The sequence below is a fragment of the Cetorhinus maximus genome, chromosome 8 (genome assembly GCF_964194155.1).
Source record: "Cetorhinus maximus chromosome 8, sCetMax3.hap1.1, whole genome shotgun sequence".
Classification (NCBI taxonomy): domain Eukaryota; kingdom Metazoa; phylum Chordata; class Chondrichthyes; order Lamniformes; family Cetorhinidae; genus Cetorhinus; species Cetorhinus maximus.
The window spans coordinates 129,837,387-129,849,941 of NC_135886.1; positions in this window are offsets into that span (position 1 = coordinate 129,837,387).

The following is a 12,555-nucleotide window of genomic DNA, read 5'->3' on the forward strand; positions in this document are numbered from 1 at the left end:
TTCTCAAGTAGTACATCAAAGAAGGGGAGTTCATTTGACTGCTCCATTTCATAGGTGAATTTGAGTGCAGGATGGACCCCGTTAAGACACATAAGGGAATTGTTACATGCAGCTGCGGATTTAAATATAGCAAACGCATCATCCATGTATTGGAAAAATGCGAGGGGTAGGAGGTTCGGTGTTATTCCAACAAAGACACATTTCTCATGGAACCCAACAATGATGTTTGTGAGAGCTGGGCCTAGAGGGGATCACATGGCAACACCATCTATTTGGCATACATGGTGTCATTAAAACTGAACTCAACTGCACGAATTGCCGAGTTCATAAGTTCATTGAATACTGATTCACGCAATGGTGGCAAGTCTAGATCGCCATGATATAGTACTGCTGCGCAAATATCTATGGCTTCCTTAAGTGAAACATTGGTGAATAGGCTAGCAATGTCAAATAAGCACATGGACACAGCATTGCTATCGATATGCAAGTCCTGTATGGCCTTCGCAAACATGAAGGAGTCCTTCACCGTGTACGTGGAAAACCTGGTCAAAACTGATTGAAACAATTTGCTCAACCATTTGGCTTTCTCCAAGACAACGTCACTTGGCAACCAATCAGCACTCTCTTCACATACAATATAAATTGTTGTTTTTTTACCCCTTACATTGGTATTCTTACGAGTGTCCTGATGAGAGCAACACAAAAAGCTTAGACATGTCTTTTTTTTTAGCAATTGTCTCTAAGGTATGATCCCATGAGTATGACAGTGTCAGGCTGTGGCTTGACTAGACTGTGGGACAGCTCTCCCAATTTTGGTACAAGCCCCCAGATATTAGTAAGGAGGACTTCGCAGGGTCGACAGGGCTTAAGTTTACCACCATCGTTTCTGGCACCTAGGTCAATGCCAGGTGGTATGTCTGGTCTCATTCCTTTTAGGCTGTGTAGCGGTTTGACACAACTAAGTGGCTTACTAGGCCATATTACTGTGGGTCTGGATTCACATATAGCCCAGACCAAGTAAGGACAGCAGATTTCCTTACCTTGTAGACACAATGGGCTGAAAGGCATCTTTCCATGCTGTAGCTTTTCTATGGTTCTAACCAGGTGGGCTTTTATGACAATTGACCATTAGACTAGCTTTTAATTCCAGATTTATTAATTGAATTTAAATTCCACCAGTTGCTGTGATTGGATTTGAGCCTGTGTACCCAGAGCATTAGCCTGAGCCTCTGGATTACTACTCCATTGACATTACCCCTATGCCACCAGCTCCTCCGAGATACAATGATACAAATACAATGACACAACTCCTAATACCACCCCAAGAAATTTATGTAGATGCTCCATAACATTATATTGCTGACATGTCACAGAAAAATGGATAGATAACTGAGGGAACAAAACAGAAAATCCTGGAAAAACTCAGCAGGTCAAACAGTATCTGTGGAAAGAGAAACAGAGTTGACGTTTCGAGTCCACATGACTCTTCTTCCAAGCCATACAGGCTTGAAATGTCAACTCTGTTTCTCTCTCCACAGATGCTGTCAGACCTGCTGAGTTTTCCCAGCATTTTCTGTTTTCTTTTCAGATTTCCAGCATCCGCAGTATTTTGCTTTTGGCTTAGTAGATAACTGAGGGGTTGTACAACGAGGGGGAGGGGTGTGCAGTTTCTCTGTCAAATATATGCAATGCCATTGTCCGTGAGGAAGGCAGGAATAGAAGGACATACTAAAGGAGGAAATGAAAAGGGATGGAGGAGGTTCATGCGGAGCATAAACGCCAGCATGGACCAATTGACCTGAATGTCTGTTTTACGTGTGGTAGTTTCTATGCAATAATTATTCTCAAGGGTCAGTGGGTATAACAACAGAAGATGATGGAAAAACTCAGCAGGTCTGGCAATATGTGTGAAGCAAGAAACAGAGTTAACGTTTTGAGTCCATATGACCCTTCTTCAGATCTAAGAAAAAGAGTCATACAGACTCGAAACGTTAACTCTGTTTCTCTCTCCACAGATGCTGTCAGGCCTGTTGAATTTTTCCAGCATTTTCTGTTTTTATTTCAGATTTCCAGCATCTGCAGTATTTTGCTTTTATCATTGGACATAACTGTGTGCTTGTTTTTTATGGATAGTAAGGAATACAGGATGATGTTCATATGTACCTATGAATACAATTTTATTAATATGTTGCTGTTAAGATTTATCCAGTCCATCGGCACCTGTTTTCATCAGAAGTGGAATGAGAAGTAGAAGGAAAAGAAACAGAGACGCCTGAAAGAAATAAGTTTTAAGAGAAAGGAATAAGGCGATTTTCACTATAAACAGAAAGTATGACCGGATTTGTGGTAAAAATAAGCGATTTTTAAAAACCTTCCCTTTCTGTCTCTTTTATCTGTCTTAATCCAATCTTTCTTTCCCTCTCTTTATTTCACTTTCTGTATATGATTTGGCATTGAATTAAATATTCTAATTTACACCTTCTGGTTCCAACTCTGTGGGGTAAAAATTGAACTTGCCCCATTTGTGGGCATGGAGATTGTAATGCACTATTGTCCCATGTCCAAACAAGTTGATGCAGGCAGCATTTAAACTTCATGCTGCCTGCTAATCTCCATGATTGAAGTGTGCAGCCTGCGACTTCCACATCCTGAAATTAATTTTTTTAAAATCTAATGTTGCTGAGTGACTGCACACTCAGAAGGGGACCCAGGTTCATGTGAGACTTGTACGAGTTAAAGCTAGCTTGCACTTCTTAAAGAGAAATGTATTCTGTCTACAGTAGATGTTGGAACTGTCTCTGAAAGTGTTTCTCACAGGGAAGAAACAGGAGCAATGGAGAAGCTGACCAGCGAGCGGGCTGCCAGGTTCTTCAATGCAGCATTGGAGGCCTTAGTCTAGGAAATGAAAAGGAGAAGAGATTTCATGTGTCCATAGGGGGCCAGGAGCAATGCACTCACTAACTTTTTTTTCATGCCCAGCTGATTTGTTTAAATGCGCTGGCACTCTAAATATTTTTACGTGCAGTAACATTAAAGGAGCGACATGTACGCAGCCTGTGCAAGAACTTATGTGGTACTGCGCAGCTACACAACTTAGAGGAATCATTGACCAGGTGTACACTGTGAAGGCAATGAGAGCAGACAATACAAGGAACCTGGCCTCAAGGACTTGGCTGCAGTTCTGGAAAAAGTTCAATGAACTCACACGAATGGTCAAGGACAACAAATGTATCTTTAAATGCCATGTCCTACCACTGCATCACATATCTCACAAACTGCTCAAAACACCGTAGCTAACATTCAAATGTTTCACCTCACCCTCACACACTGTTGCAAACCTCTCACCCACATCTCAGTTTACACATACTTTCAGCTATTTATTTATGTTCGGAAATAGAGATAATTTAAGTTATATTTATATTTGGGTATGTTAAGGATAAGGTATAGCTTTAAAGTTTAAGTTTTATGACTCCTAAAAAGAAGTTAAGCAAACAAGAGTAGAAAAAAACTGTGTTATTGCCTAGCAACAGGGGTCCAGAAAACTGCAATTTTGAGTTCAGTTGGGAGCAGCCACCAGGCAGAAGCAACCTAGAAGGGACAGATAGCCAGTCCCTAGCTAAATTTGGTTTGAAGACAGCTGCCTGAAGAGACTGGATACTGGGAGAGGGAACTACAGAGATAGTAGATTTCCCAAAAGAACCAAAAGATCCTAAGGCCAAAGCAGTGAGGCAGAAACAGGAGAAAATCGCAAGAAGACCTTCTAGTCAAAGGAAGGACAGCAGCCTGGAAAAAGTCCTGTTAAGTGAAGTTAAAAATAAGGAGCAGAGGGGAAGACTCAAAGCTTCAAGCTTGAAGAGATAAAGGCTTGTGAGGAATCAGAAGGTCCAAGGAGAGAATTGAAGGTCTGTAACTCTTTGCTATGGGCATGTGAAGCAGTGGTGTACTCGTGACAACACTCAAGATAATGAGAGAGAGTGTGTGGAAGAATGCTTGATTGCACGTGGTGACCCAGGGGAGAGGAAGATCGGAAGGAGAGCTCAGAGCCCTGGAAGACATCTGAGAGAAAGTGTTGGTTTGGGAAAAGCTTCCAAACCTGTTTCTTGGAAAGTGGAGATTGGAAACCCTCATATGAAAGATGGAGTTCAGTGAGACTGGTTGGCTCACAGTGTGACAAGCGTCTGGGGGGAGTTGAAGAGAGTTCCAAAGCATCTGCCTGGGGTGGCATTTGTCACTTGATTTCTGAATATGGTGTTTCTGACCACAGGTTGCCTATGGTTTAATTGGACTGTGTACTTACTGTGAACATTCAAATATAAGATAGCTTTTGTAACTTGTGTTATCCTTATAAATCTGTATATATCTGTAAAGGTATAGCTGTGGGTGAAGGAGTAATGTAATATAGTTCACATTTTCTTGTTGAATAAATGTTTTATTCTTTTGTTAAAAGTTCATCAGCTGACTCCTGTGACTGTTCAGTAGCTACTCTCTACGTATCTAAACAAACAAATAAAAGTTAGGATCTATCAAGCTGGGTTCCAGCCTGGGATCAGGCTTGTCCAGTTATAACAAAAACAGAATTACCTGGAAAAACTCAGCAGGTCTGGCAGCATCGGCGGAGAAGAAATCAGTTAACGTTTCGAGCCTTCATGGCCCTTCGGCAGAACTGAAGCATAGTTAGAAGAAGGGAGAAATATAAATTGGTTTAAGGTGGGTGGGAGGGGGGGGGGGGGGTAGAGAGACACATTGAGGGTGTGGTGATTGTGGAGATGAGCAGATAATCAAAAGATGTCACAGACAAAAGGGTCAAAGAGGTGTCGAAGGTGGTGACATTTGTCTGAGAAAAGTGCTAATTAAGAATGGAAGACAGGATATTCAAAGTACAGCTCTAGTGGGGGTGGGGTGGAAAGACTAACAAGGTTTTAGTTTAGATTTAAAAATAATGGAAATAGGTGGGGAAAGAAGAATCTATATAAATTATTGAAAAAAAAGGGGGGGGTGGGAGGGGAAGAAACGGGGTGGGGATGGGGGGAGGGGGAGTTTAAGATCTAAAGTTGTTGAATTCCATATTCAGCCCAGAAGGCTGTAAAGTGCCTAGTCGGAAGATGAGGTGCTGTTCCTCCAGTTTGCGTTGGGCTTCACTGGAACAATACAGCAAGCCAAGGACAGACATGTGGGCAAGAGAACAGGGTGGAGTGTTAAAATGGCAAGCGACAGGGAGGTTTGGGTCTTTCTTGCGGACAGACCGCAGGAAAGACCCAAACCTCCCTGTCGCTTGCCATTTTAACACTCCACCCTGTTCTCTTGCCATGTCTGTCCTTGGCTTGCTGCATTGTTCCAGTGAAGCCCAACGCAAACTGGAGGAACAGCACCTCATCTTCCGACTAGGCACTTTACAGCCTTCTGGGCTGAATATTGAATTCAACAACTTTAGATCTTAAACTCCCCCTCCCCCCATCCCCACCCTGTTTCTTCCCCCCCCACCCCCCCCTTTTTTTTCAATAATTTATATAGATTCTTCTTTCCCCACCTATTTCCATTATTTTTAAATCTAAACTAAAACCTTGTTAGTCTTTCCACCCCACCCCCACTAGAGCTGTACTTTGAATATCCTGTCTTCCATTCTTAATTAGCACTTTTCTCAGACAAATGTCACCACCTTCGACACCTCTTTGACCCTTTTGTCTGTGACATCTTTTGATTATCTGCTCATCTCCACAATCACCACACCCTCAATGTGTCTCTCTCCCCCCGCCCCCCCACCTTAAACCAATTTATATTTCTCCCTTCTTCTAACTATGCTTCAGTTCTGCCGAAGGGCCATGAAGGCTCGAAACGTTAACTGATTTCTTCTCCGCCGATGCTGCCAGACCTGCTGAGTTTTTCCAGGTAATTCTGTTTTTGTTTTGGATTTCCAGCATCCGCAGTAGCTTTTAGCTTTTTGTTTTTATCTTTGTCCAGTTATAACATCAGCTGGGATCATAACAGTTGTGGCAGGCATATCACCCAAACACAATGCAACACACTCATTGACACTCTTCCCTCTCCCTTGCAGGACCATGTGGCACATAATAGGAGGAAGCAGTAGCAAATCAGCAAACCGCACGCGACTGCATCTCCTGAGCCCTCCAAAGGAGATGGTGCTCCCAATTGTTGGCATTGACCTGAAAGGTTAACTGCATATATCTCTCCACAAATGCTGTCAGGCCTGCTGAATATTTCCAGCAGTTTCGTTTTTATTTCGGATTTCTAACATTCACAGTATTTTGCTTTTGTATTGGTACAGTCCGAAGTAGGGCCCTCAACTGCTCAAGGATGTCCTGGAAGGCCATCTACAGACTCCTCCACTGAAAGTCAGCTATTTTCCATTGGATAGCACTGGGTAGAAACACTAGGCCAAGCAAAGAAATATGCAAGACAATCGCTAAGGGAAGCTCAAGGGTAAATAGTTCCATTTTATATATATTAGTGGAAGTGTTGTTGAATAAAGTTGCTATGGAATGGTTTTTCTGGTGTCTTTTCTTTCAGGACTTTGGCCAAGGGAACATTGTGATGGTCCATAACAGAGGGTTGGAAAGGTGGGAAATTGTGGAACAATGGTGACGTGGGGATGTTTTCAGCGGAACCAGAGTCTGATGAGCTTCTCGCAGACAGCCCATCCAGAGCAATGATGCTCAGATTCCTCCCCCTCCTTCGGCAAACCAAATGTGCGGCAATAGTGTGGAGGACAAGTTGATAAAATAAATACAACATAGTTTTTTAGATCAGTATTTCAAGTAACCAACTAGGGAACAGGTTATTTTGAATCTAGTATTGTGTAATGAGGGAGTGAGTTGGCTAAGATATGATGGTAGACAAGTAGTGGCTAGCATTTAAAGAAATAATACACCATTTGCAATAAATATAGATTCCTGTAAGGCACTAAAACCCCGCAGAAAAAAATGGTCCAACTAAATGGCTAACAAGAGTTAAAAATAGTATTAGATCAAAGGAAGAGGCTTTTAATGATGCCAGAAAGTAGTAAGCCGGAGGATTGGGAAGATTTTAGAATTCAGCAAAGGGTACCAGGAAATTCATAAGGAAAGAGAAAAGAGTGTATGAGAGTAGACTCATATAGAAAGAGGTCAGTTAGCCTAACATCAGTAGTGGGTAAAATACCAGCATCTATTATAAGGAGTGTGATAACAGGGCACTTAGAAAATCATAATATGATTAAGCAGAGTCAACAGTGATTTCTGAAAAGAAAATCATGTTTGAAAAATTTATGAGAGTTTTTTGAGGGCGTAACTAATAAGATGGATAAGGGGGAACCAGTGGATATAGTGTATTTGGATTTTCAAAAAGCATTCAATAAGGTGCCACACAAGAGGTTATTACACAACACTGATATATTAGCATGGATTGAGGATTGATTAACGAACAGAAAGCAGAGTGAGAATAAACAAGACATTTTTGGGTTGGCAGGTTGTAACTGGGGGAGTACTGAAAGGATCAGTACTTGGGCTTCAGCTTCTTGCAATGAATATCAATGACTTAGACTGAGTGTAACATATTCAGGTTTGCTGATGATACTAAATTAGGTGGGCAAGTCAGCAGTGAGTAGAACACAAAGAAGCTTCAGACAGGCTGGGTGAGTAGGCAAGACCATGGCAGATGGAATACAATTTGGTCAAATGTGAAAGTATCCCACTTGGTGGGGAAAGTAAAATAGCAGAATATTTTCTGAATGGCGAGGGACTGGGAAATTTAGAGGGGTATGGGTGTCCTTGTGTGTGAATCACAGAAAGTTAACATGCAAGTATAGCAAGCAATTAGGAAAGTAAATGGTATGTTAGTGTTTGTTTACAAAGAGATCACAGTATAAGAGTAAAGAGTAATAATACTGGACATGAGTGAGGCCACACCTGGATGTGCAATTTTGGTTTCCTTACTGAAGGAAGGGCATATCTGCCCTTGAAGGAGTGACACAAAGCTTCACCAGACTGGTTCCTAAGTTGAGGGGATTGGCCTATGAGAGACTGAGTAGACTCAGCAAATAATTCCCTGGAGTTTAGAATAATGAGGTGATCGAGTTGAAACAGATACATTTTTTTAAGGGGCTTAACAGGGGAGGTGCTGAGAAAATGATTCCCCTGCCTGGGGAATTTAGAACACAGGATCACAGGCTCAAAATAAGGGGTCAGCTATTTAAGACTGCTTAACAGGTTTGAGGAACAGATGACCTATTCCTGCTCCTATTTCTTACATTCTCCTCCTGAGATGGTCACTAAAGGCTTGTTGGCAAGGGCTTCACTCTCACGATTACCACATTCTGTAGAATGCTGTTTGAGAAAGACAATGATATGTTCCATTCTGATCCTGGTTGCAGTATAGTTACCATTGTACAAACACTGTCCATGCATGGTTGGGTGGCAGAGGGGAGTCATGAGCCAAGTGTAGAGCAGGTAGCTCTTGTTGCCGAATAGCCACCCTCTGGAACAAAGTGGCAATTCAAAGATGGTCAAAACAATTGACTGGTACAGGACATGGTGCTCTGTGCATGGTCACACTGGAAGTGTACATTGAGGGAGTGATGCCCCTTGTGGTTCCAACAGATCTCCTCATTGAAATGTGGCACCACAGAGCCACCTGCGTACAGTGAATGGTTCCCTACACCATTAGGAATCCCACTACCTTGGCAAAGCCTTGTGCCCGCTCCTCAAGCTTCTCTCTGCTTAGAGAGAAGATAATGAATTCCCTTCTCCTTCTATACAGGGCCTTGGGGCATCCCTGATGCATCACTGCATGGCAAACTGATAGATGTCAATGATGTCACTAGCTCTAGTTTGGAAGGATCCTGAGGTGTAGAAATTGAGAATGACAGTGACCTTGATGACTACTGGCAGCACCATCCTTGCTTTGCTCTGTTGCAGCCAGTCTGGTTGGAGGAGATGGTACAGTTCAATGACCACCTCCTTGGTGAATCGTAGCCACTTCGGACATAGCACCTGGCTGTGGTGGCAGTGCAGGAAACATCCTAAGTGGATATGGCCTTCTGTTGAGAGCCCTCCTCCCCCTCTTCTACGCATAGCTTCTCCTCTTTGCCGCCTGTGCTCAATCTCCCTGTTTTGCTGTAACCCAAGAGGGACAGTAGATATAGCCCCAATGACTGAGAGCAAACATTCTGTTCAGAGACCTTCAAAATCCACTCAGCTCCTAGAAATGGTCTAAAGACACTCCCTTATGACTCAAACAACTTGTGTGAGCTCCTCAAACCCACTCTGCATCCTTATAGCACATGCACACTCGTGCCATTGCCTTCTCCCAGATGATGTTCAGAGTTAGGCATGCTGGAAGTAACCAGAAGCAGAACTCCAAACCACCCCCTCCCACCCAACCACCATTTTTTAACCACTGGGTTGCAATAACACCAAAACCAATGGGCCTTTGGAGCTGAATTTTGTAGCCTGTTTACCTCAGTAAGAATTCTTCAGTCTGATTGATTAAAACACACTGTTGCTTGCCCTATTCGAATTGATCCCAGATCCACTGCGGGGGACACCATGCTGAAATAGGTTTTCTAAATAGTGCAAGTTGCAGCACAAAACCCATAGAAAGTCTGTGGGCAAATGTATGAAGAGCGCCTTTCACTTGGCACTGAGCATAAAATCCAAGCCTTCTTTCTATGTTATGATGTAGACTGAGGTATACATTTTTAACTGCACATTTACCAAACTGTAATTCAGAAGTAACCAAAAACATAAAGGTATTTTCTCTGCATAATAAAATCTTCTTCTTAGGCACTCTTTTTGGATCGAGGATGACTTCCTTCCGCTCTGGGTTCTGAGATGACTGATAAGCCCAATCACGATCTGCAGACTCTGTCACATGCAGGGCTGGTGGGGCTTGAAAGGGTTGGGCAGATGGGTTGTTTGAAAGTTTGTACACTCCTTTCGACACCCAACTTTGCTTCTGCACATTGCTGTCAAAGCCTCTTGATGTGTTAGGTGCCTTCCCAAATGAGTCTTCTCCATTTAGGTCAGTCACAAGCCAGGGTGCCCCAGAATCGACAGGTATGTTTTACTTCTTCAGGGATGCTTTGAGGACATCTGAAAGCATTTCCGCTGTCATTCTGGGAGTCTCCTGCTGCAACTGAGTTCAGAGTAGAGCAGTGGCTTCAGGAGTCTGGTGTCAGGTATGCAAGCAACATGTCCCACCCAGCAGAACAGGTCTTGAGTGATAAGTGCCTCGATGCTGGGCAAGTTGGCTTGGGAGAAGACACTGATGTTGGACCATCTTTCTTACCACTGAATTTGGAGGATCTTGTGAAGACACCACTGGTGGTACTTCTCCAGTGCTTTGAGGTGCCTTCTGTAGTTCTTCCAAGTCTCCGAAACATAAAGGAATGCAGTAAACTGCTACCCAGTAAACCATAACCTTCGTCTCGGTTTGAGATCCCAGTTCTTAAATATTCTTTTCCTCAGTTGGCCACAGGCTGAGCTGCACATTGGAGGTGATGATGAATTTCATCATCTATACCTGCCTTCATTGAGAGGAGGCTCCCAAGATATGGAAAATAATGTTTTACTGTGGGAGTTGGCTGGAAGAGCACCTTAGTTTTCAGGTATTTAGTGAAAGACCCATTTTCTCATATGCTTTGGAGAAGGAGTCAACAATGACCTGGCACTTAGTTTCTGAGTGAACGCACACAAGTGTGGCCTGCACACTGAAGCTCTATGACTGAGGTTCGATTGGTTTTGGTTTTGGATTGAGGTGGTGTTGATTGAACAATTTACCATCTGTTTTCAGTCTGCTCTGTAGATTATCCCCACACCTGTGGATAATTTGCTGAAGGTGCGGTGCACTATTGCAACAAGGAAAATGGAGAAGAGAGTTGGTGCAATGACACAGTCTTGTTTGACCCCAGTTTTCAGATAGGGTTTGTGGTGGTTCCATTGGCGAGGACCATATCATCGTGGAGTAGGCGGATGATGGTGATAAATTTCTGAGGGCAGCCAAATTTGGAATAACAAAATCAAGCATTGATGAAGTATTATCAGACGATTCTTAGGGAAATTAGAAAGTCTTTAATTCCCTTAACAGTCACAGATCCTGTATGCCTCTGTTTACTTTCCTCTCCCTATATTGGCCTGGACTAGATGGTCAACTAATAAATCAAACCACCAAATTACTATCAGTGACTTGAAATGCAGGTACATGAATGGGAATGCGGCTCCCAGTTCTCCAAGGTACTCATCGATTCTGCCAAAGATAAAAACCTTGGATGCACATGTAGAAAATCTTGTTTTTTTTTTATTTGTTCACAGGGTGTGGGCGTCACTGGCTAGGCCAGCATTTATTGCCCATCTCTAATTGTCCTTGTTCAGGGTACATTTAAGAGTCAACCACATTATTATGGATCTGGAGTCACATGTAGGCCAGACCAAGTAAGGACAGCATTAGTGATGGGTTTTTACAATTGACAATGGTTTTATGGTCCTCATTAGACTTAATTCCAAATTTTTATTGAATTTAAATTCCATTAACTGTCATGGTGGGATTCAAACTTGGGTCCCCAGAACATTATTCTGGGTCTCTGGATTACCAGTCCAGTGACAATACCACTATGCCACCACCCTCCCTGTTTTATTGATCAAGTGTTCCCAACCTCCTTCCTACTTATCCTCTACAAGTCAAGGTATTATCTTTATTTGGCATCAAACCATTCAATTAATTTATTTCTATTTTACTGAAATTTTGTGCAACCCTGCAGAAGTGTCAAGACACCAACTGCATTGGTCTGCAGGGTATTTCATGATGTTATCCTTGCTCCACTAAACCTATCTGTTAGAGTCAACTTCCTCTTGTAGATCAATGTTTTGTGTTTGCTTTGCAGATTTGCAAAGTCATTCTCTTAGTTTCATACTGCTGAATGTATATTTGCAACTTAATGCTCTTTATTTCTTGCAAACAAGACTTGCAAGACATTTTCGTTTGATTTTTTAAAATTTCATAAACTTAAGCACACACATCTGTTTAAAGCACAATTAAAATAAGTGTACAAATAGTCATTTGTAATAGTCATTTGTCATAGTCATGCAATAGTCATTAGTCACTCAAGTACAGAACTTGAGTATTGCTGAAAAAAGACATTTTGTCAAAGCTTTTCGTCTTGCACACATGAGGACAATCGCAAGTTTGCTAATGTCAGGGGAAGCAACAACTTTGTCTGTATGGGAACAGAGTGCTAATTGGTTGGCAAGTGGACTCTGATTATTAGAGGCATTGCCATGGAGAAAGCACCATTTAATGGTGACTGACAGTTAACTGTCAAGTATTGTTTGAAATTTTAAACCAGGCAGTTTGACTCTGATTGGTCAAGGCATTATCCCGAGGAATGAACTAGCGAATGGCTGTCACTTATTTTGTTTAGCTGAAACAGGTACAACGTGTGTACATGTTCTGTCTGCAAAGATCAGGGCTCTGCGTATTAATATATGTAGCTTCCAGTACATGCAAATGTGCCACACTGCAGAGCTCTGACGAAGGGTCATACAGACTCGAAACATTAACTCTGTT